This window comes from Rhinolophus sinicus, chromosome 5 (genome assembly GCF_057876585.1).
Source record: "Rhinolophus sinicus isolate RSI-liver-muscle chromosome 5, RSI-T2T, whole genome shotgun sequence".
In the NCBI taxonomy this organism is placed as follows: domain Eukaryota; kingdom Metazoa; phylum Chordata; class Mammalia; order Chiroptera; family Rhinolophidae; genus Rhinolophus; species Rhinolophus sinicus.
In genome coordinates, this window is record NC_142505.1 from 58,557,959 (window position 1) to 58,581,222 (window position 23,264).

The 23,264-nt window shown below is 39.7% G+C and overlaps 1 long non-coding RNA gene across 5 annotated transcripts in view; it reads left to right on the forward strand.

The window, feature by feature from the left end:
- LOC109461181 (uncharacterized) overlaps positions 1 to 23,264 on the forward strand; it is a 363,848-nt gene that overhangs the window by 316,199 nt on the left and 24,385 nt on the right. The window contains exon 8 of one of the 5 annotated variants that reach the window (XR_016021312.1): positions 18,341 to 23,087. The exons of the other annotated variants lie outside the window; for them this stretch is intronic. This is a non-coding gene — a long non-coding RNA (uncharacterized LOC109461181). Of the gene's footprint in view, positions 1 to 18,340; positions 23,088 to 23,264 lie in introns of those variants that run through there. 5 annotated transcript variants of the gene reach the window in all.

Sequence of the window (23,264 nt, forward strand, 5' to 3'; positions counted from 1 at the left end):
TGTTTGTTTTGTTCATTTGTATAATTTCAATTCTGAGAAATATAGATTACTTTTTAAGAGACTAAAAGGGAGAAAATAAGAGAGATCCAAGATAGCAGAGTAGATAAACACGGTGCCTGTGTCCTTCCATGAACACACTAAAATTACAGCTAAATTATAAAACAATAAACCTGGAGAACCATCTGAAGTCTAGCTGAACAGAAGTCCTATAACTAAAAATATAAAGAAGAAGCCACACTGAGACTTCTACGAGGGGCAGAGACACAGAACAAGCCCCAAACCTCCCTATGGTAGTGGAGAATCAGGAGGGATATTTCAGCTACAGTGGTTCCCCCAGAAGAGTGAGGGAACCCCATCCCCCCACACCAGATTCCACAGCTTGTAGTACTGTTGCCAGGAAGAGGAACCCCCACAACATCTGGCTGTGAAAAACAGTAGGAATTCTGAGCATTTGGGTGAGATGGAAAGGTTCAGGAAACCCAGACATCCTGTTAAATGGCCCATGCAAAGACTCATTCACTCACAGGTACTCACCCTGGGCTCCAGCAGAGGGACGGTGACTCAGAGGGCCTCAGAGACACATGGAGGGCTGACTGAGGGGTGTGCCTACAGGGGAAGGACTGGAGGACAGTTGGCATTTTCGTAGTGAGGGGTACTTCTCCCATGCAGCTGGCAAGAAGGTACCATCTCTCTTATGTTGAGCCTGCCCCCTTTGGCCAAGTCTGATTTTGATTGGCCTGGTGAACTTTGCTGCTCCTTCCTACTCACTCAGCTGGGACACTCTCCTACCTTATTCACCCACCACTGGAGGCACTTGCTGTACCAGCAGCCAGCCCATCCCACATTGCACTCTTTTAGAAAATTATCAGAGTCCACGGGCCGTAGGCAGGCAGCAACTGGCCTTGATATGCTCTGAGACTTACGCTGAGTGGCCCCAGACTCAACACTGGCACCAAACCAGAGTCTACATCAACCTGATGACCACAACTCTTCCCACTCTAGTGACTCCCTGAGACTCCACCTCACCTAACTCATACCACGCAAGGCTTTATCAGTGGCTGAACCTTAAGGAAGCTGGCTGATGGCAACAGGCCTCCAGGTGTCTTGGCTTTTCACGGAGTTACTCCAGGCCTGGTACTGGTGGCAGCCATCCTTGGTTCACAGTGTAGTCTCTCCCACATGCCCCCAGGGTTAGCACAGGCAGAAAACAACTGTGGATCACTTTGTATCCCTACCAGATAGCCTTCAGCCAGTCATAAGCAGTAGTTGACCAGGGCCTGCATTGGAGCCCCACCTAAGAGGCTCCAGAACCAACATACTTGGAGGATGGCTTCAGACCATAGCAGAGCATAGCCCAATTAGACCCATAAAGGGTGGTTTCATCAGGCACCAGAGCCCCCTGGGGTGAATACTACTCAGTAAGGCAAGCCCCCTGCACAACTGTCCATAAGCTATGGATGTGGCCAAACCCCACAGCCAGTCAGCCTAAGTAAGGGTCAATCCCACTCACTGATATGCCAACAGCAATCAAGGCTCAAATATAACAGAAGGGCACACACAAGAGACACTCCTGGAGCACTCAGCTCAGGTGGCCAGGCAGATTGTGCCACTGGGCCCTAAAGAACATCTACTACATAACACCACCCAATCAAGACTGGGAGACATAGCAGATCTACCTAATACATAGAAACAAACACAGGGAGGTGGCTGAAGTGAAGAAACAATGAAATATGTCCCAAGTGAAAGAACAGGAGAAAACTCCGGAAAAAGAACTAAACAAGATAGAGGCAAGCAACCTACCAGAAACAGAGTTCAAAATACTGGTTATAAGGATGCTCAAGGAATGTAGTGAGAACTTCAACAGAGAGACAGAAAGCATTAAAAGGGACATAGAAACCATAAAAAAGAACCAGTCAGAAGTGAAGAATACAATTACTGAAATGTAGAATGCACTAGAAAGAATCACCAGCAGACTAGATGAAGCAGAGGACTGAATCAGCAATTCAGATAAAGTAGGAGAAAACACCCAACTGGAACAGCAAAAAGAAAAAAGGAATTAAAAAAAAAAAAAAGTGAGGATAGTTTAAGAGACCTCTGGGACAACATCAAGCATAACAACATTCGCATCATAGGGGTGTCAGAAGCAGAATAGAGAAAGCAAGAAACTGAGAACCTATTTAAAGAAATAATGACTTAAAACTATCTTAATCTAATGAAGGAAATAGATATGCAAGACCAGGAAGCACAGAGTCTAAAACAGGATGAACCCAAACAGGAAAACACCTAGACACATTATAATTAAAATGACAAAAGTTAAAGACAAAGAGACAATCCTAAAAGCAGCAAGAGAAAGACAACTAGTAACTTATAAGGGAGCTCCCATAAGACTGTCAGATGATTTCTCAACAGAAACTTTGCAGGCCAGAAGGGAGTGACAGGAAGTATTTAAAGTGATGAAAAGCGGGACCTACAACCAAGACTACTCTAGCCAGCAACACTATCATTTAGAATTGAAGGACAGATAAAGAGCTTCCCAGATAAGAAAAAGCTAAACGAGTTCATCACCACTGAGGCAGTATTACAAGGAATGTTAGAGGGACTTCTTTTAGGAAAAAAAAAAAAAAAATCAGGATTGTGAATAAAATGGCAATAGCTACATATCTATTAACAATTACTTTAAATGTAAATGGATTAAATGTTCCAATCAAATGATAGGGTGGCTAAATGGATAAGAAAACAAGACCCTTACAGAGACTGAAAGTAAAGGGATGGGGAAAAGATATTTCATGAAAATGGAAATGAAACAAAAGCTCTGGTAGCAATACTTATACCAGACAAAATAGACTTTACAACAAAGGCTATAACAAAAGACAAAGAAGGACCCAGTAATCAATCCCACGTCAGGGTATTTATCCAAAGAAACCCAAAAGGCTACTTCGAGGGGACATGTGCATCCATGTGTTCATTGCAGCATTGTTTACAATGGCCAACATGTGGAGGCAACCTGGGTGTCTGTCGATGGAGTGATGGATAAAGAGGAGGTGGTACATATATACAATGGAATATTGTTCAGCCAGGGAAGGGAATGGGTTCTTGCCATCTGCAGTGGCATGGATGGACCTGGAAGGTATTGTGCTGAGTGGAGTATGTCAGACAGAGAAAGACAGATGCAATGTGATTTCACTTATATGTGGAACCTATGAACAAAATTAACAAACAAAACAGAAACAAACTCATAGATACAGAAAACATTTTGATGGTTGCCAGCTGGGAGGATGGGGTGTGGGTGAAAGAGGTGAAAGGATTAAGCAGTACAGATTGGTTGTTACACAGTAGTCATGAGGATGTGGGGTATAGCACAAGGAATATAATTAGTAATATTGTAATAACTATGTATGATATCAGATGGGTACTAGATTTGTTGGGGTGATAGATGGGAGAGGTTTGGGGGGCAGGGGGAAATGTGAAGGGATTAAAAAGTCAAAATTGATAGTTACAAAATAGTCATAGGGATGTAAAGTAAAGCATAGAGAATATAGTCAACAATATGGTAATAACTATGTATAGTGCCAGGTGGGTACTAGACTAGTCAGGGGGATCACTTCTTAAGTTATATAAATGTCTAACCATTATGCTGTACACCTGAAGCTAATATAAAATAATATTGAATGTCACCTGTAATTGATAAATTTATAAAGGGGGGTGAATGGTGAAGGGGAATAAGAGGTCCAAATTTCCAGGTATAAAACAAATAAGTCATGGGGATGTAATGAACAGCATGGGAAGTATAATCAATGATACTGTGATAGTGTGGTACGGTGGCAGCTGGTTGCTGGGCTTATCATCGTGTTCACTTCTTTAAGCATATAAGTATTGAATAACTATGGTGTACCCTTGAAACTAATATAATACTGTATGTCAGCTATATTTTTTAATAAAAATCCTTTTTAAAAAGGAGACAATGTATTCTATTGGGAAACAATAAGCAAAAAAAGGACCTAGAGATCTCGAAATGGGAGTAAGAAATGTGGTGTTAGCTAATAGGTGTATCTGGAAAACACTCGGACTCATACCAGTCTATTTAAAGATAACTTTTCCCTGCCAGTTACCTCTTTTCTACCTGGTTACCTTTTCCCCAGAGTCCTACCTCTGATAATGAAATCAAATTCTGGCTGTTTGCTTTGGAAGCCAGTAGGACAGTGGGGGATCAGGGTATCCTCTGGGAACAGCCTGCTCCTAATTGAAAGGAAGTAGAAATCCTCCAAATGTTGTGAAGTGAGTTGATAGATCATCCTTCAGTTCTCCATCTGGGCTGCTGCCTTTAACAGAAACCAAGACAGGAAAAATGAAGTGTACCTAACATAGGAAATGAGGGTAGTCATTCGGATGATATAGCAGCAGCTCCCCGTAAAATGTTTGGGGAGGGGTGGGCAGTGAAACAAAGGGCACCAGTCATTGCACTGGCTCGTATCTGACTTTACACCAAGTAGGCACCTGAAGATACTAAACAAGGGGCGAGTAGAGAAGACTCCACAGTCAGTATACAAATAGTGTATACACAAATATTCCCAATGCTGGGGTGGGTTCACTTGTGCGTACTTGTTAGAGTGGAACTCCCAAGTGGTAAGCTGTGGTGCAGTGGTTTCTCCAGGCTACTGGACCCTCCAGCTCTTGGGGCTGGGGCCTCCTGTCTGGGCCAGTGCTTCATAAATTTAGAGAGTAGAAGAACTCACAGAATATTTTATGGCAGGTAAAGATAGTCAAAAAACATTAGTGGAGAAAATATGTTAATAATTAATTACGTACATGTGTGTCCCACAACTACTATAATTTGTTTTCTATTTGTCTATGGGTGTCACGATATATAAAAGATTGGAAAGTGTTGGAGTTACTATATATCATCCATGCATTAAATAAAGTCTGAAAAAAAGAAGAGCTAGGGAGTAGGGGTAAGAGAGGGGTTTGGGGATTGAGGTACTATTTTTCAATGAAAGTCTAGTTATTATTAATAGGTATGCTGTAAAATAGAGATCAAATAAATTTAGGGAAACTAAGTTAGGGTATATATGGTTTTAGAGATTCTTAGGGTCTTTAATTAGCTAAAATGCATTGTGACTCTCCAAAAGTAGAAATAGTATGGAGTTATTGTGCAAAACCTTTTTGACCATGGAATATCATCTAAGGAATGCACTTTGGAAATTGCTTCAGTAAAGGAATCCTTCTCTTGCTGCTTTATCCACACAGGAGAGAGATGATATGCTTTCCTTTTGCACAGATTTCATTGACTATATGGTATAGAATGGGTTTCTCTCCACAGAATGTCTCAATCCTTTCTATCTGATGATATGGTTGTCCCCACACTGGCTTTTTCTTGCATTTATGGCAAGTGATAAACCCAATAAAGCTCAAACTAATAAGTATCGGGGGCTTTCATGAACCAGACTGAGTCCACAGCCTTTGCAGAATGACCTCCCAGAAGGCAGGTAGTCTGCCGCTGAAACTGTTAATATTATACTTGCCAGAGAATACACTTTGTCTTTGTTTTCAATGCATTTTCTTCCCCATAAGAAAATAATGAATAGAGGAATGTGTAGAAATACCTTTAAAATGGCATTTCCATAGCTTTGCTAAATAAATGAAAACAAAACCATAATTTATCTAGTTACATTCAGATGTTCGTCACATAAAACTGTTGTTCTATATGGCACTCTTGATTTTCTTTTCAAATAATGCAATGTAAATATTCAGGCAGAGGGATTGTGCTGTAGAGTTTAGTTAAGTTGTAACAAGGAGTAAATTGATTAAGACCATGGCTAAGAATTATGTTGCCTTCTTGCTTCACTTTTGCTAAGTTTCCAGGTAGCCTTTTATTTTGCAGTAATGGAAACTCCAGCCATGTGAGCAAAATTCAAATGAAGTCAATATGCCAAAAGAAATAGAACTTAGCATTTATCCTCTGTTCCTGCTTCCACTTGGAAAGTGTCTTTTCCCCTAAGAAACACATTTAAAAGAATATAAAAGTGGCTTTCTATTTTTGGCCAGAAAATGGAAGACAATGGAGAAAAAAAATATTAGCTCAGCTTTCCCAGACTTGAAATAATGTGTGATTTTTGCTGTTTTTCCAACTTTTTCTAAGTCTGGTAGAGTGCTTAGTTCATTCAGCTGGTGAATCACCTTTCCTTTGTGGGAATACTAATGCCAAGCTAAAACTTCTCCATATGAGAAATGAAAAAAAATTTTAATGCAGCAAAGCTGGGAGTAGATGGGCAAATAAAATAATTCTGTCTCTACCTCACTAATTCCCCCTTCATCATCTGGAGGTCCTGGGGACTGCCAGGGTGCATCATTTAAATGGTACCTTCAGGTGTTTCACGGAGACATAATTAAAATGGATGTTGTCATCTGACGTTTCCTTGTGCGATTTGTCTAACTCCTTGCAAATGGCAAAAGAGAGCCTTTGTTATGAACTTCGTCTTTTTTCGAGAAATTGCCCAAGATTTCCTTGAGGTGCTCTGGAAAACAGGTTTGGCCAACTGGTCACCAAGTTCTCTGCAGGGATTTCCTTAGCAATATATCCACGTGGTCCACTTGAATGGACCTGCCATGGCAGGCAAGTAAGTACCCCCAAGACATTCTATTTCATAGTTGAAAAGCTTTTATTTATTTAAAAAATCTTATATTTATTTATTTCCGCAAACGATATATATCGGTTCATACTAGGAACCTCCTAGAGGCAATAAGGCTACTAAGTCCCATCTCTTAGTGGATCTCAGTCTAGCAGAAAGGCAGACATCAAACTAGCAATTAAACATAGCGCGTAATAAACACACCAACAGGAAGTAACCAGAGCTGTAGATTTAAACTAAGGGTCAGGAAGGTCAACCTCCCTGAGGAAGAGAATTCAAGAAACCTCCTGAAGGATGCTGAGTGAAGATGGGCCTAAGGAAGCTATGAACTGTATGTAGATCATTGGAAATAAAGGAGCTCTGCACTTGCTTTCTGTCTTTCATATTTTGGTCCTAGTTTCGCCTTTAGTTTGACGTAGACTCGGACCACTTTCTTTTCATAGAAAAAAGACTATCAATAAGATTCAGTTTGCTACCATTTTCATTTCTTTTGTGTTTCTTTAGAACACAACAACTGAAAAATAAGAGCTACTATTTTTTGAACTTTCACTTTGTGCTAAGCCCCTTGAATTCTCACACAACCTTTTATTTTATCCACCTCTGAGGTAAACTGGGGTTCAGAAGTTTACCCAACCAGGCAATGGCTGAACAAGGATTCAAAGCGAGATCTGAGATGTTTGAATATAGGACTTTAACCATTTTAATGGGGTTTATTTATGTTCAGATCTACAAAGTCTTTCATCAAAATGATCGGGATGGTGGTGGTATGGGGTGTTTGTTAAAAACACAGAGTCCCCAGGCTCACCCAGCTGTTGTGAGTCTCAATCTCTGAGGATGTGGTCTGGGAATTTGCATTTTAACAAGTTCCCCAGGTGCTTCCCTTGCATTTGAAAATCACTGCACTTCATCCCAGTTCCATGCTCTAGTGTGTAGGGAGGAGGGTGATGGGGGAAATAGGAGGGAAAAGGAAGGAGGAAAGAAGAGAAAGGAGACAGACTATTGCTCATGAAGTTGACTGTACTCTTATCCATGTCCTTGGAAAGCTCTGGCCATTTGATGAAATGCTGCAATGCAGAATGGTTATGATTTTCAAACTGCAAATAATTTGGCCTCACACATTGGCAAGATGTGGAGGAGGCAGGGCTCTGAGAGTGGCTTATTCAGGCTTCAGCCAAGCTGTGAAAAGTAAGGCTTTTTTAGAGGAAGTGAGATAAGACAAAAACTTACAAAAACAAACATCCTGAGGCTGGTGTTCAAAAGGCCACTGCAAAATCTATAGTCTAATGCGAAGTGAGCTAAACAAACACATTACAGGGCCATCCAGGAAACGTGAAGCAGATGCCTGGAAGAGAATGTGTGTTTTCAACCCGGGTAGAAATATCCTGGGGGGTGATGATATGGAATCAGACACAAAGTTCAGATAAAAACAACAAGAGGGATTTGCAGCAGGCAGTGTATCCAGCCTGGACAGGAGGTGCTCCAGTCAAGTGGTTCAGAGCAAGTTCAGGGTGGGAGGGCGACTTGTGCTCCAATCTCATTTAAAGTTGTATGCCTACTTTTCTCCTCCTCATGGGAATTACCTGGTGGCAACTAGTTAACTAAGGTGTGGGGGTGGGGGTGAGGGTGGGGGTTCCAGAGACCAGGGCCAAAGCTTGAATATTGAAAAGAATCGGGTGCTGCCTGCCCCCTCCCATGATGTAATTTAAAATAAAACAATACCCATTGAAAATATGAACAAAGGTAGTTCAGCAACATCCCGGGTTTTCCTCTGAGACTAACTCAATGCTTTTTTGGAAATGCAAAATATCAATTTCTGGCCAAAAAAAGGCAGGTGGGGGGGTTGGTTCTTTGCTGGTGTCCCATACACAAGGTTAATCTGGTGAGAGAGTGTACATAAAATGCTTATCAAACTCCCTGGCACAGAGGAAGCACTTACTCAGTGCTAGTTATTATTATTTTTAATAATAGCAACATATGTTCCCAATTACATTGACTGTGGCTTCCTGCCCTTTAAAGGCACGCTAAGGCTCTCCCTTCTGCGGATGCATTTTTGAGAGTATTTTATTATTTGGCAGTCTGAACCTGGTCCCGTGAAAGGAGGAACTTGCCCCTAGCTCCCCTCTCCTTAGAATCAGAGCCCAATTTTCTAACATGGTTTTCCACTAAGCCAGCCCTTTCCTACACTTTTCAGTCCCATCATGACATTTAATTAGTTATCATTTTTTTGCTTGCTTTTAATTAAAGAAATATTGTTTGCACTCATCCTGGAATCATTCACTGAATGTCATGTAATGCTTGACATTTATTTAGGAAACAGCATTTTACAGAGTTTTTATAGCATGAATATTTGATGACTAGAGGAATTCAAGGCCCTGTCCAAACAGGCTCATTTCTCTTCTTCTATAAGATAATACCAGTCAGGTCAACCTTTAAATTCATTATGACTCCATCACATTGAAATTTCAACTGTATTTTGGATTTACATTACCAGTACTAATTGGGAAAATTATATTTTAAGGTATATATATCATTTATGCCTTGAAAAATTACATATATTTTCTCAGCAAAAAAAAATTTTTCTTGAGAAGTGATTTCTTTTGCTACCAGCAATTTTTAAACATTGCAGTTGCCATGGTAATATCGAATTATTATTACAAATAAATTTTTCCAGACCTAGATCTGGGTAGAGGCAAGATATACTCCAGGAAAAAAAAAAAGAGAGAGAGAGAGAAAGAAAAGCAAAAACTCGTAGCCACTATTTCCTTTGTTAAAAAGTTGCATTCAGGTCATTTAATCCTACTCATGACATCAAGGAGGCCAATTTTTATGAAAAGCTGGTTTTACAGCAGGAAAATTGGCCCTTTCGTTATGATGCCTAATGATTCATGGTTGTTAGAAAACTCTTTCACAGAACAAAGCAGATTGGCTTCAGTTGGTGGAGTCTGCATTCCATAGCATCTCTTAGGATCTCTATGGGGGTCAGGAATTTAGGTCTTGGAAATTGTGTTTGGGCTCCAAGTTGTCCAGTCCCATTTTCTGCAATCTCTGAGGACAATTGTAAAACTGGTAAAGAAGCAGCAGTGTGAGTGGAGACAAGAACACCACTGCCCATGGAAAGACCCACAGGGTCCACTGAGGGTCTCAGTGCTTCTTAACAATGAGGCTGCGCTGCTGGCTAAGGGATTGAAGCACGGGCAGTAAAGAAAGGTGGCCATAATGGAGGTGACCAAAATGCACGTAGCATGGTTTGAACATTTAAAAGTTACACAGGCTGGGTCTTGAAGTCGGCCTTGGGAGAGCCAAGGATTTTGGGCCTCAGAAGCATCTCATGGAGGGCTGTGAGAGAATTCTCTCCTGTACACACGTGCTGGCCTCACCTGCATTCCTGATTTGTTCATTTTGGTCTGTACTTAAGGGCCAGTTTTGGTCATCTTGGGGCAGATCATGTTTTCACAAACTTATTCTGAGCGCTTATTACATCTAGACTGATAAGTGCCCTACTTCCTGAATTCTACAAAGGTCATCCACCAAGTTCACACTGGACTATAGGGAGAATACAGTATTGATATAGTAAAGTGTTTACCCAGTTCAGAAACTTTAAAATATAAAGAGAGAGTTATCTTGGAATAAGATATTGTGGGATAGTCAAGAAAACAGTTATGTTGACAATATGGCTTTAAATCAGACGAATTTAGGTTTAAATGCGGGCTCCACCACGGATCAGCGAACTCAAACAAGTTCTTTAACCTTGCTATGCTTCATCTTTAAATTGGGATGATGGGAACTACTTCACAATTTTTTGAGAAGCTGAAAATAATGTTAGCAAAGCATCAATATCGTCATCATCGTTCTTCTCAAATCTGGGCTAGAGATTCAAAGCGTGACGCTTGTCAACATACAGGGACTAGGTGGTTAAGAATTTGGAATTTAATACCTGGGTTTCAATCTCAGCTCTGCTACTTCCTAGCTATGTGACCTTGGGCTTACTTAACCTCTCAAGGCCTCAGTTTTCTTCTAGGTAAATGGGAATAACAACAGCACTGATTTCCAATAGTTAGTATAAGGATTAAATTAATGACTATACATAAATTGATTAGCCTAATGCTTAGTACATAGTAAATATTAAATAATGGCAATTTTTCTTATTATTATATTATGCTTATTTTTAAAAACTTTTACCATGGTAAAATATACACAACCAAATTTACTACTTTAACCATTTTTAACGGTACAATTCAGAGTCATCAAGTACATTCACACTGTTTGTAACCATCACCACCATCCATCTTCAGAATTTTTTCTTTTATCCCAAACTGAAACTCTGTACTCATTAAGAAATCAGTGTCCATTTCCCCTTTCCCCAACTCCTGGCAACCACCATTCTGTTTTCTAGCTCTAAGAATTTAATTCCTCTAGGTTCCTCGTATAAGTGGAATCATACAATATTTGTCCTTTCGTGCCTGGCTTATCTCACTTAGCATAACGTTTTCAAGGTCCATCCATGTTGTCGCATGTATCAGGATTTCCTTCCTTTTCAAGGCTGAAATGGCATTCTGTTCTACGTATTTACAACATTTTGTTTATCCATCCATCCACGGATGAACATTTGGGTCGCTTCTAACTTTTGGCTCTTGTGAATAATGCTGCTGTGAACACTGGTGCACATACAATGTACTAAGATACAGCATCAGGGAGCATGAGACAAAAGCAGTGGGCTATGCAGTAAACCTTGGGGACAGGCAGAGGAAGACTTATTCCTTTAGGAAAGTTAGATTCTTCAAAGGGTTTTAAGTAGAGGGAGGGTTTGCCATAATCAGAACTTCCCAGCCCCTTCAAGAAGGATTTGCAGTCCTCAGGTGCTTCCAATGTGCCTGGCACTGTGCTAAATCCATTCCATTACACCTTTAATCCTCTCTGCTGCTCCAGAGTACCATCCCGATCTAGCTGGAGGAAATGAGTATCAGTGTGTAACTGCTGTGATTCCACAGAGCTAGCAAGTGGTCCAACAAACATTTCACCCCAGGTCTGCCTTCTGCTCAAACCTGGGTTCAAAAGCAGTGCGCTCTGTGCCAGTTCTGAATGAGTTAAAAACTCATTTCACATTCAGCAAAGACTCTTCTGAACCCTTGTCTCTTGGCACTGTCTGTCTTTAAGACATTTCCAGAATCAAAGGTGGTCCTTTGATTGTCTAATGGCCTTGACACGTTTATACTCATAGATTTTAAAATTGTCCAGGAGATCCACACAATAACTCGGCATCTAATTCCCATCCCCAAAAGAATATCTATCACTCAGTGAAAAGAACATTTAGATCTTTTCTCCTCTAAATGTTCAACTTATGCTCTGTGGATCACAGCATGGAAAAGCCATACAGAGAATAGATCAGAGGCCAGGAATTTTTCCTGATCGTAACTCTCTTCTGTTTCTGGTTCTGTAAAACAAGGCAAATCAAATAAGAAAATCACTTGTAATATTATCTTTTGCCTTCTGAAAATATGAATTTTTATAAATCAGATGTGTGGCACCCTTGTGGCATACCATACAATTTACTACTTCTAAGGCAATCCCTGAAGCTCCATTTTCCCTGTAGGTGAGTTCACTCATGCTCAGTGAGAGAGACATGAGCCCCCCACACTCTGAACATTTCCTTTTAGAAATACTTCACATCTGATAGGCTTGCTGGTGACTCCTCAATAATTAAGATGTTATAACAAGGTGAAAAACCATTTCAAGAGACTCAACAGACAAAAATAATTATCTTTCTTTAAAATGGTTATGATACCAGCTATAATTTTTTAACAAGATTGAAGTGACAAGCATGGTGGCATATGTAAATCTGTTTTACACATTATAAAGTACCTTATATATGTAAGGGATTATTATGATTTTTATTACAAATAGACCTATTTTACATCTGATGTTATAAGCCAGAAAGCAGTTGGCATCAGAAAGCTATTGAGGTACCATGTTGAAATCTAACTTAAATGAAATTTTCAGCTTTTTTCTTTTAGCACGCTTACAAACCCAGGAAATTGCCATGTGTGGTTATGGGACTAAAGGGGTGATGTAGACATGGGTTTCTCAACTTTACCACTATCGCCATTGACATTTTGGTCCAGAACATTTTTGTTGTGAGAGCTGTCTGTGCATGGTTGGAGTTTAGAAGCATCCCTGGCCTCTGTCTACCTCCACTCCTGAGTCATGACAATCAAAGTGTCTCAACATTGTAATGTCTTCTAGGAGGCAAAATTGTCCCAGATTGAGAACCACTGCTCTCGACAATGGTGTTGGAAAGGCTGATCTTTCCATAGATCTTCCAGTGTTGTTTCTGCTTTATGGGATAAACTCAATTCAATGCTTCTCCTCAACAAATCTGAGAAATTAAATTGAAGTTTCTGTAGAGTGGCACTAAATTATACGGCTGACTGCTGAGGCTTTTAGGGGATTAGCCATAGAGGCTAAATTAGCATTTGGGATGATGTCAGCATGGGCACTTGGAAATGAGCAAAAGTAAAAGCAAATGAGGTCACGCTTTCTTTCTCTGTTCCAAATGTTTTATATTTTTGGTGTTAAAAACAAGAGAAATGGCCAACATTGCACACACACACACACACACACACACACATACACACACACACACACACACACACACACACACAATCTCAAAAGTCCCCAAAATCCTGTGCTGTTGTCTTCTGGGTGCAACAACAAAAATTCAGAGCAAATCAACCTGCTGAGTAGTAATTTCTATTTTGAACCCAAAACTTCACCAAGTTCTCAACCTCTAAGGAGAACTTTATCAAAGATTCTTGCTGTTGCTACCGATTAAATAAGATACCAAAGTCTTTGGAGTTATCAGTTTAGAGACATCTGAGATATAAAATAGGTGTCATATTTGCCACTTCAGTTACATCTTTTCTTGATATGTCGCCAAGGACTCCATAGTTTAATTAAGCCTTCAAATTTAGAGAGAGCAACAAAAGACGCAGATTACGTGATTCACGCAAGGTCATATAAACGCAAAACGACAGACTAGAAAGTGAACACCAGAGGGATTTTACAATCCCTTTTCCTAAGTTATTTTCATCCCTCTCTCCTAACTTCTATCTTTTTTTCCTCATCTTGCTTCCCTTAACTTATTACTGAGGATTCTATCAATATACTCCTTGGGTCATAATAGATGCTCAAGAAATATCTATCACTCAGTGAAAGAAAGACTCAAACAGATACCAAGGGAAATAAATTGAAACAACTTCCCGTTGAAGATATTTGCCTTAGAAGAAATAGCAGTGTGACTGTTTAAAAGCAAAAATGCTGATTGACAAAACTTTTTTTTTTTTTTTTTAAGATTTTATTGGGGAAGGGGAACAGGACTTTATTGGGGAACAGTGTGTACTTCCAGGACTTTTTCCAAGTCAAGCTGTTGTCCTTTCAATCATAGTTGTGGAGGGTGCCATTCAGCTTCAAGTTGTTGTCCTTTCAGTCTTAGTTGTGGAGGGTGCAGCTTAGCTCCAGGTCCAGTTGCCATTGCTAGTTGCAGGGGGCACAGCCCACCATCCCCTGAGGGAGTCGAACTGGCAACTTTGTGGTTGAGAGGACGCATTCCAACCAACTGAGCCATCTGGGAGCTCAGCGGCAGCTCAGCTCAAGGTGCTGTGTTCAATCTTAGTTGCAGGGGGCAGAGCCCACCATCCCTTGTGGGAGTCGAGGAGTCGAACCTGCAACCTTGTGGTTGAGAGCCCACTGGCCCATGCAGGAATTGAACAGGCAGCCTTTGGCGTTAGGAGCACGGAGCTCCAACCGCCTGAGCCACCGGGCCAGACCCCCGATTAACACCACTTTAAATTCGTAGCCACATGTCTCAAATGGATATTCAACAGTGTCTTGCAATCCTGCTGTAGAGAACGTCCAATTTCCTTTCTCCAAAATAGCAAGTTCAACCTCAGAAACTCCATAGAAATCTTTGATGGATAATCAAATACTAAAAGTAAAAACAAATTTACAGGCAGAGGTAGGCCCAGTACCACTTAAAGTACAGCTTAGGGAATGTAGTCAATAATATTGTAATGACTATGTATAGTGTCAGATGGGTACTAGACTTAATAGAAGGGGACCACTTCGTATATTATATAAATGTTTAACCACTATACTGTACACCTGAAACTAATATAAAATATTAAATGTCAACTATAATTAAAAAATAAAAAAACATAAAAACCAATGTCTGGTTTCGATGGAGCCTACCTACAAGCAGTGGCTAGTCAAAAATCTCCACTGGAGCTTTAAAATTAACAAATCTTGAGCCTCCACACACCGCCATTTGAAATTAGATGTCATGCCTTCCTTTCTCTCCAGATGTCCCATAAGCATACGCACAGAAAAATCCGGAAACTCATTGAACTGGTTATGCTCGGCCTTCTCCATTCAACCTCATGTCAGGAAAATGGAAAAGAGACCAAGGGGAAGTGTACTTCCTAGTATCCTTTCCTAAGGAGCTCACTCCCATGGCAACGACGTGCACCACACGTCACACTCGAACACGCAGAACTCCAGTAGTTCAAGCATTTTTGCACATTGTTATAATCACTGTGCTTTGGGCGTTTGCAGTCTCTGGCAACTGACAAAGCTGAAGCCTCAGTAAAGGCCTTCGGGCTTTCTTAATTGTTCCTTTCCCTGAGAATGCTTAATAGAATTCATGCAATACAATCAGATTTATACAAACATTTTACATTCATATCAGTTTTGACGGAGGTCCAAATGAGTACAGCCAATGAGGAGGGAACCGATAAATAAATACATCTCATTTTTGTTCCTCTGCCCTGCTGCATTTGAACTCTCATAATCTCTCACTATGTCAGTTCCTGCTTCCACTGTACTCCTTTCCCAACTCTACTCCTCCCCCAAATAGTGTGAGCATTGTAGCTGGAGGGATATTTCCAAACTGTAAATCAGACCCTGTCACCTCTTTGTGTAAGACTCTCCAATGCCATTTCATGGTCTGGGATCATCTGGCCCCTGCTTGGCCATCCCCCCAAAGTCTCAGTACCATCTTGACATAGGCTCCCATCAGCCCAAGCGCTTCCCTGTCTCAAAGGCTTCACAGGAGTAGCCCCCAGCCAGAGAAACTTGGCCCCTGGCAGAGTACCCCAATTATTTTCTTCATGTCTCGGTTTGTAAAAGTTGTTTATGGGGGCGGCCAGATGGCTCAGTTGGTTAGAGCGTGAGCTCTGAACAACAGGGCTGCCGGTTCGATTCCCATATGGGCTGGTGGACTATGCCCTCCACAACTAGATTGAAGACAAGCAGCTGCCACGGAGCTTCCGGAGAGGTGGCCGGATGGCTCAGTTGGGTAGAGCCCAGTTGGGTAGAGCACGAGGTCTTAACAACAAGGTTGCTGGTTCAATTCCTGCACGGGATGGTGGGCTGTGCCCCCTGCAACTCAAGATTGAAAACTGCGACTGGACTTGGAGCTGAGCTGCACCCTCCACAACTAGATCGAAGGACAATGACTAGGAGCTGATGGGTCCTGGAGAAACACACTGTTCCCCAATATTCCCCAATAAAAATTAAAAAAAAAATGTTTATAAATTGCTGTGTCCACATATACATTTCCTTACCTCTTCACTCCAAGACTGTAAGAGATTGTGTCCTTTTCACTTTCTGCTCTAGAGAAAGTTTCTAACTGTGCCAGACATGGAATAAGCACAATAGATGTTGCTGATATGAACATACATTATTGTACAAAGAGGGTGACAGCTTTAAAGGGACATGCTCACCCTAGGAGAGACGAGATTTAAGCCTTCTGCCCAATGATTACAGATACTCACTTAGCCCTCTTTGTTTTTCCTGCTCTGTCTTCTGGCCCTTTAAGCAAATTTAGATTTATAGGAATTCCGGGTTTTCCAATGTGGTAAGGCTCGAGGAAACCTACTTATGTTTCATTCACAGATTTTTGACCCCTGTATATTTTAAGAGAAATCTAACCTTGATTCATTTAAAGTTGGTGGAAAATATTTCATCTAATTGCCCTCAATTTTTAAAAAATCAAAACCTTTTTTCGCTGACACAGGAAGTCATATTTTGTCAAGACTAGATGAACTTGAACCTAAAGAGGTTTGAATTCTACTGCAACCTCGAAAACCACAAAAATGGGAGATATTCGGGAAGTCAAATGTGTCGTGCCTCATCGATAAGGCCAACCAAACATTTTGTTCATTTGGGGATTTGTGTGTTACCAGTTTCACTTCTTCCACAGTTTCTTGGTACTGACACGTGATACAATGTGGGGCCCGTGACTTTTGAAGGCGGTTTTCACAGCAACCCGTTTTAGCCTTTTGAGTTTCTAACGTAACCTTTGAGAACAGCTGGTCCAAATTCCATCTTGTCCCAGACCCACACAGACCTCCTCTGCATTCTGTTCAGTTTGAGGACAAAGGAAGTTCAGGGAGGCGCACTGAGCTAGATGTGAGGTGGCCAAGTGATTACAGCTGCTTTTCAAGCAACCACCCGGAATGCAGATTTTATTGTTGTTTGGGGCTTTTTTTTTAAAACCTTAAATGACTTATGGATCTGTATACTTTTATACGTTTTTCCCCAAAGCTGAGATAGATGGTTTAATCCTCCTGTCTGTTGTTCTATACATTAAACTCTCGACATTCACAAAGGATACCTCCTCATGACCTGATTAATCCCCAGATACACAAAGACGAGAGCCCATAATTTCTCTCAATGAGGTACAGTAAAATTTCACTAAACAACTTATGTGACACCTTCCAACTTTGAATGAGAGTTGTATGTAGGCAATACAGTGTAAGAGATAAAAGATCTAGCCTTGAATCTGGAGTTAGATAGTCTTAGGGTTATAGCTTTGCTCTTTCATTTATAAATTATATTATGTTGACCTCAGTTTTCTCATCTGCAAAGCAGAGCTAAGTAATAGAAACTTACATGGCAGAGAGTTATTCTGAGGCTCAAAGAAGTTCATGCAATAAAATACTTAGCACATAGCCTGGCATGTCTTATATACTCAATAAATAGAAACCAGTATCATTATTGCCTAGCCCACCCAGCACCATCTGAATGAAAAATAGGTCACAGCAAAGCTATCTGAGGCAGAATCTGGCCATTTGATGGGGATCATTCAGGAGTTAAGCACACAGTGGCGTGCATCAGTCTTGGTACATACAGTTCAAATTTCTGCTTCAGAAAAACGGTGAGTGATTTTCATAGCATGAATCTTAGAGACTGCTTTCAAAGAGACTAAACTGGAAATATCAGGTGTCTACTATTTTTGAACTATTATGTACTAGAATTTCACATATGAAACTAATTAAAATTCAACTACATATGAAAATATTTTTTTTATCCCCAAATGAAGAGTTTCCCTTAAAATACCCTATTTGAAAGATATGCGAAAGAGGTATTCCCATACACAGCTAGTGGGAACAGAAATTCGTATAACCATATTGGGAAATGGTACAAAAATATTTATGGAATTTAAAGCTTGTGCATCTCAATACCTCGCAGCCATTCACTTCTCTGTCTTTAACACGAGTGAGACTCTTGCACCCAAGAAGACACGTACAAAATATTCAGAACAGTGTGGTTTGAAACCAGAAACAACAAAACGTTTTTTTCATGTTTAAGTAAGAGAAGCTAACTCCTATAAAAATAAACCTGAATAAATATTTCAACAGATTAATAATTTGATGCAGGGTTCGTGGACAGCCCATGGGATGAATCAGTCACCTGGTCTTCTTTCATCCTGTGACTCTGCCACCCTGGAAGACCTTGGAATCTTCTGCTAAATCCTTTGCATCTAGCTAACACATGAGGGTCAAGAAAAGGCATGGAAGACTTCATGAGGTCTGGAAATATCATATATCATTTCTTCCCACAATCCATTGGACAAAACTTAGTAACCTAGCTATAACTAATTCACGATGTTTTCTAGATACTGGTTCAGGAAAAAAGGGAACCAGGGCTGTAATGAACAATTACCTAGCTTCTGACACAAATAGTACAAGAATATTCAAAGAATAAGGTAGATCTATGTTTACCAGTAAATGAGACTTCCAGAACATAGCATTGAATGAGAAAAGTAAGTGACATGTCACTGGATGGGTTCCTTAGAAAGCACACTATGAGATGGAGTTTACTGTGTAGGATACATACTTGTTAAGGGATATTCTTGCTATTAACATCTGAGGAAGCAGGATTGGGCAGGGGGAGAAGTTGAGCTGTGATGCAAGCCCGACAGCAGCTCTGTCACCTCATTAGAGATCTCTGAATCCAGTAAGGTTATTCTGAGTTGTCCCAACTTGGGCCTATATAGCAAGACATTTATAATCTTGCGGTGAGCTTGCATAAGAACTTTGTATTGGTATCCAATGGAATTAAATCAGTTATTGGATGTTGGCTGCCTCTGAAAGGGGCAAAGCTGAGGTCTGAGGTGCCTCTGTAGAACTAGAAAGGAAGGGGCCAAAGCTGAAGGCTGTGTGGTGACAACATTCCCCTGAGGCAATGAGTCCTTCACTGAAGAGGGATTTGGGCAGTGCATTAATCTCTGCTACATAGCCAAGCAAAATAGTCTATTACTACTGTAAAACAAAAGGACATGCTTATTTTCTCTGACTAAATTTCTATATTAATACACAGAAAAAAACTGAATAGATGAAAAACCAGAAATTTTTTGTAACAATAAACAGGATTGTTGTGTTCCTTTTGAGAAAAGGAGGCAGATTTGAGACTGAGGGTAAAGGCCAAAGAAAACCTCAACCCTATCTGTAACGTTTAACATTTTTAAACAAACAAAATGAATTGATATTTTACTTACATAATAGGACTTTGACAATATTGTATTTGAGATGTGGTGATATGTGTGATAGGGATATCAATCAAAAGAATATTCTATGAGGAGCAAGACCTTCTATTTCAAAAGCATCACATTAAAATAGTTCCTATTTTTTTCAAGGATTGATCGACTTTCCTTCTCTTTTATTCCTCCCACAGCTCTTTGGCCATTTCATTGCTCACTGACATCTCCATTAAAGGGTGACTGGGGTTGGGGGCACTGGGTGTGGGGAGGAAAGGAAGGAAACTAGAACCAGCAATTTCCATTACTTGCTAGCAACTCTGGTAAATAGGTTTAGTGGGGGAAATGCTGAAAATCAGTTATTTGGATTATCTGAGCCTGTCAACCATCCATGTTACACCCTCTTCCCATTAGCACAGACTCATGAGAATTGGCCATAATTGCATTTGCAGTGATGGCGACAGAAACAAGATTGTTTTCGGTGATTATGTGGTTCCGATTAAACTATTTTTTTTCTCTTTCAAATGGCACATCTTAACAGAACATTTGGAGGAAAGAGACATTTCCTATTGCATTCTCACCTGTTACACATCTATACATTATTTGGATGAGATAGTTAACCTAGGTGAACCAAGACAATTTCCTTCCATTTAAAGGGAATTTTCTCTTTTGTTTTGGTCTGGTAACAGAATAGACTTTATTTAGGATGTCCAGGTATCAAAAGGGCACAATGTAATCAATAAAAGGACATACAATAAATATTTGAATAAATATTTCAATTTAATGGAATTAAACAATTTTATAATGCCAATGTTTTAACTCTGTCCTTAAAATTCTCTGTATCATGACTGCTCATACACTAGGTTTTAACAATATAACTCAAGCTAATACAGAGATGAACAATTTTCTCTTGGAATTACGATACTGTGGTGGAAAAACCTTGGAATAAAATTCAAAACATTAGGGTTCCAATTCAGACCATGAATTAATTTACTTAGTAATTTTAAGGCAAATTCCATACACTCTACCTCCGTTGGCTTGGTTATAACATGAATATATAAGGACAAATCCTATGCTTAATGTTTTATACATATTTTTGTGTTCGTGATTTTTACCTAATACTGATATTAATGAGTTTCACTGGCATCAAATGGAACTGAATTTGACTTAAACGCATATTAGCTGTTTGATGTTGGGGAAGCTAAGTGAGCACTCCAAAATTCTTTGTCTATATCCGCATTTGTAATATCACACTGGTTTGCTATGAAGGACAAAGTGAAAAAGCATGTTAAGTGCGTAACACAATGCCTGGGACATAGCAAGTCCATAATAAAGGGAGTTATGCTCAAGTCTCAGCTAACCTTCTAATAAGACCCATTCTGCTTTTCTCCTTTTCTGAGGAAAAACACATATTGTAAAATAAGCATTCTTCAAAGACAACTTGAAGACGTCTGGGAATTTCAAAGGCTGAAAATTCCATGAGTTCATACAAGCTTTCATTAGTTCCACTGATGTAAAGACAAAAGGAGAGTCCACCGTGTGCCCAAACTCATCCCTGATGAGCTCTTCCATCCTACCCTTTCTGCCTTTCTGGGGGTGGCTGTGCCTGTAAAAAGCATCGAAACTGTCAGGAGCAGAGGTAGCTTTCAAGATCGGAATGTCACAATATAGTCTTCGTTTCCTCACACCAGAAGGGGCTTGCTTGGGTAAGAGTTTCCAGGTCTGAAAAGAGACAGAGCTGAGATATAGAAACTGATACAGATAAACAGCACAAACACCTTGGGAGAGTGATATAGCAAGAGAACTGAAAATAGGGCAGGAACAAGATCATGAAGCCAGATGAGATAAGAAACCAAAAGACCCTGTCTACAAGCTTTAATGCATGTTGCGACCAGAGGCTGACTAGATCCTAAAGAATTCCAAATTACATAATTATAATGGGTAACGGGCATTTTCTCACAAAAAAGGGGAGATTTGTTTACCCTTTTATGGCTAAAGCTAAAAGCATCAAAAGTAGCCCCATTAGGAAGTAGGAAGTGTCATCCTGAGAGATGGGATGTTACAGGTGAGCTAGACTGAAATAATTATTAAACTGGGTCGATTTAGAGTAAACCCTTATTTCTAAAGATGTTGAGGGACAAGATGGGCATAGGTGCTGTCTTTTGTTGTGAAGAGGTCATTAAGTAATATGCTATTGGACACAGAACCAAAACAAAAAGGAGTTCTATTTCTCAGTAGAATGTAAGCTCCAAGAGGGCTTCTCTATTTTGTTCAGAGCTCATTGATAACTATCTGTTGAATTAATTAACGAGCTATGAGGCCTTGGAAAGCAACCATTCCATCTGTAAGACTGTTTCCTCATATGTAAAATGAGGGGGTTGGATTAGACATTCTCTAAGCTCATCCTTGTTGTAAAATTGTATGGTTCTCAGAAACCATACAAAATCATATGAAAAAAATGGTCATTTAAAAAAAATCTCCATCACCTATGTCACATCTTCATGCAATGCCTCTGTGATCTATTCCAGCATGACTAGGTGTACAAAAGTACCCCTGATGGGATACAAGATGCCTTCAGTAGTCCAAAGATACATCTTGTTTTCTATTTTATTTTTATTCTTTGGATAATTTTTTCACTTTATTTATTTTGACATTCATTCAATATTATTTTATATTAATTTCAGGTATACAGCATAGTGGTTAGAGATTTATATAATTTAAGAAGTGACATTTTGTTTATTTTTAAAGAGTTATTTGCTTATTTTAATATGTGTTAGAAAAATACAATTAGTTTCTCAACTTGATTTATGATAATGCTGTAGTGGTTACTTTTCGAATAAATTTAAGTTACAAATGAGTCAACTTAAAGAAAATATTTTACATAACATAGAATGCAAGTGGTCCACAGCAAAAATCACAAAGGTGGCACACTAGCAACTGCTGTTTGGGAAACAGTCATCTCCATCAGTGCTTAAGGCATCTACCTTAAAGCCTACTTTTGACTAGTACTCTCAAAGGGAATAAATCACATGAAGTCATCATAACATTTGGCTGGGACCGGTTAGCACTCCATCCCTGTTTGTGGTACAGTAACTGCCTGAGTTGTACTTTTAAAAAAATAACAGGATCAAATATATGGTGATGGAAGGAGAATTGACTCTGGGTGGTGAAAACACAATGGGATTTATAGATGATGTAATACAGAATTGTACACCTGAAATCTATGTAATTTTATGAACAATTGTCACCCCAATAAATTTAAAAATAAAATAAAATAAAATAAAATAAATAAATAAATAAATAAATAACACTTGTTCTGCTTCTGGCCATGATGGACAAACTGTCATTGAAGAGACCACCCACCATAAACAATTATAAAACTGAAAACAAAACAAAACATGAAATCATTGATTTCAGACAGTGGACAATAGGCAGCACAAGGCTATGATCACTGAGAGAAAAGAGACAAATGAGGCGATAATAGCCCAGACTTTTTTGCCTGGAGAGACAATCATCCCCCTTATCTGAAGGGGGTACATTCCTAAACCCCCAGTGGATGCCTGAAACTGTGGATAGTACCAGACCTTATATATAACATGCTTCTCTTATACATACATACCTATGATAAAGTTTATAAACTAGGCACAGTAAGAGATGAGCAACAATGACTAACAAAACAATTATAATAATATACTGTAATATTAGGTTGGTGCACAAGTAATTGTGGTTTAAAAGGTTGAAAATAATTGCAAAAACTGCAATAACTTGTGCACCAACCTAACAAAAGTTATGTGGATGGCTTTGGAGCCTTTATTAAGTAAAAT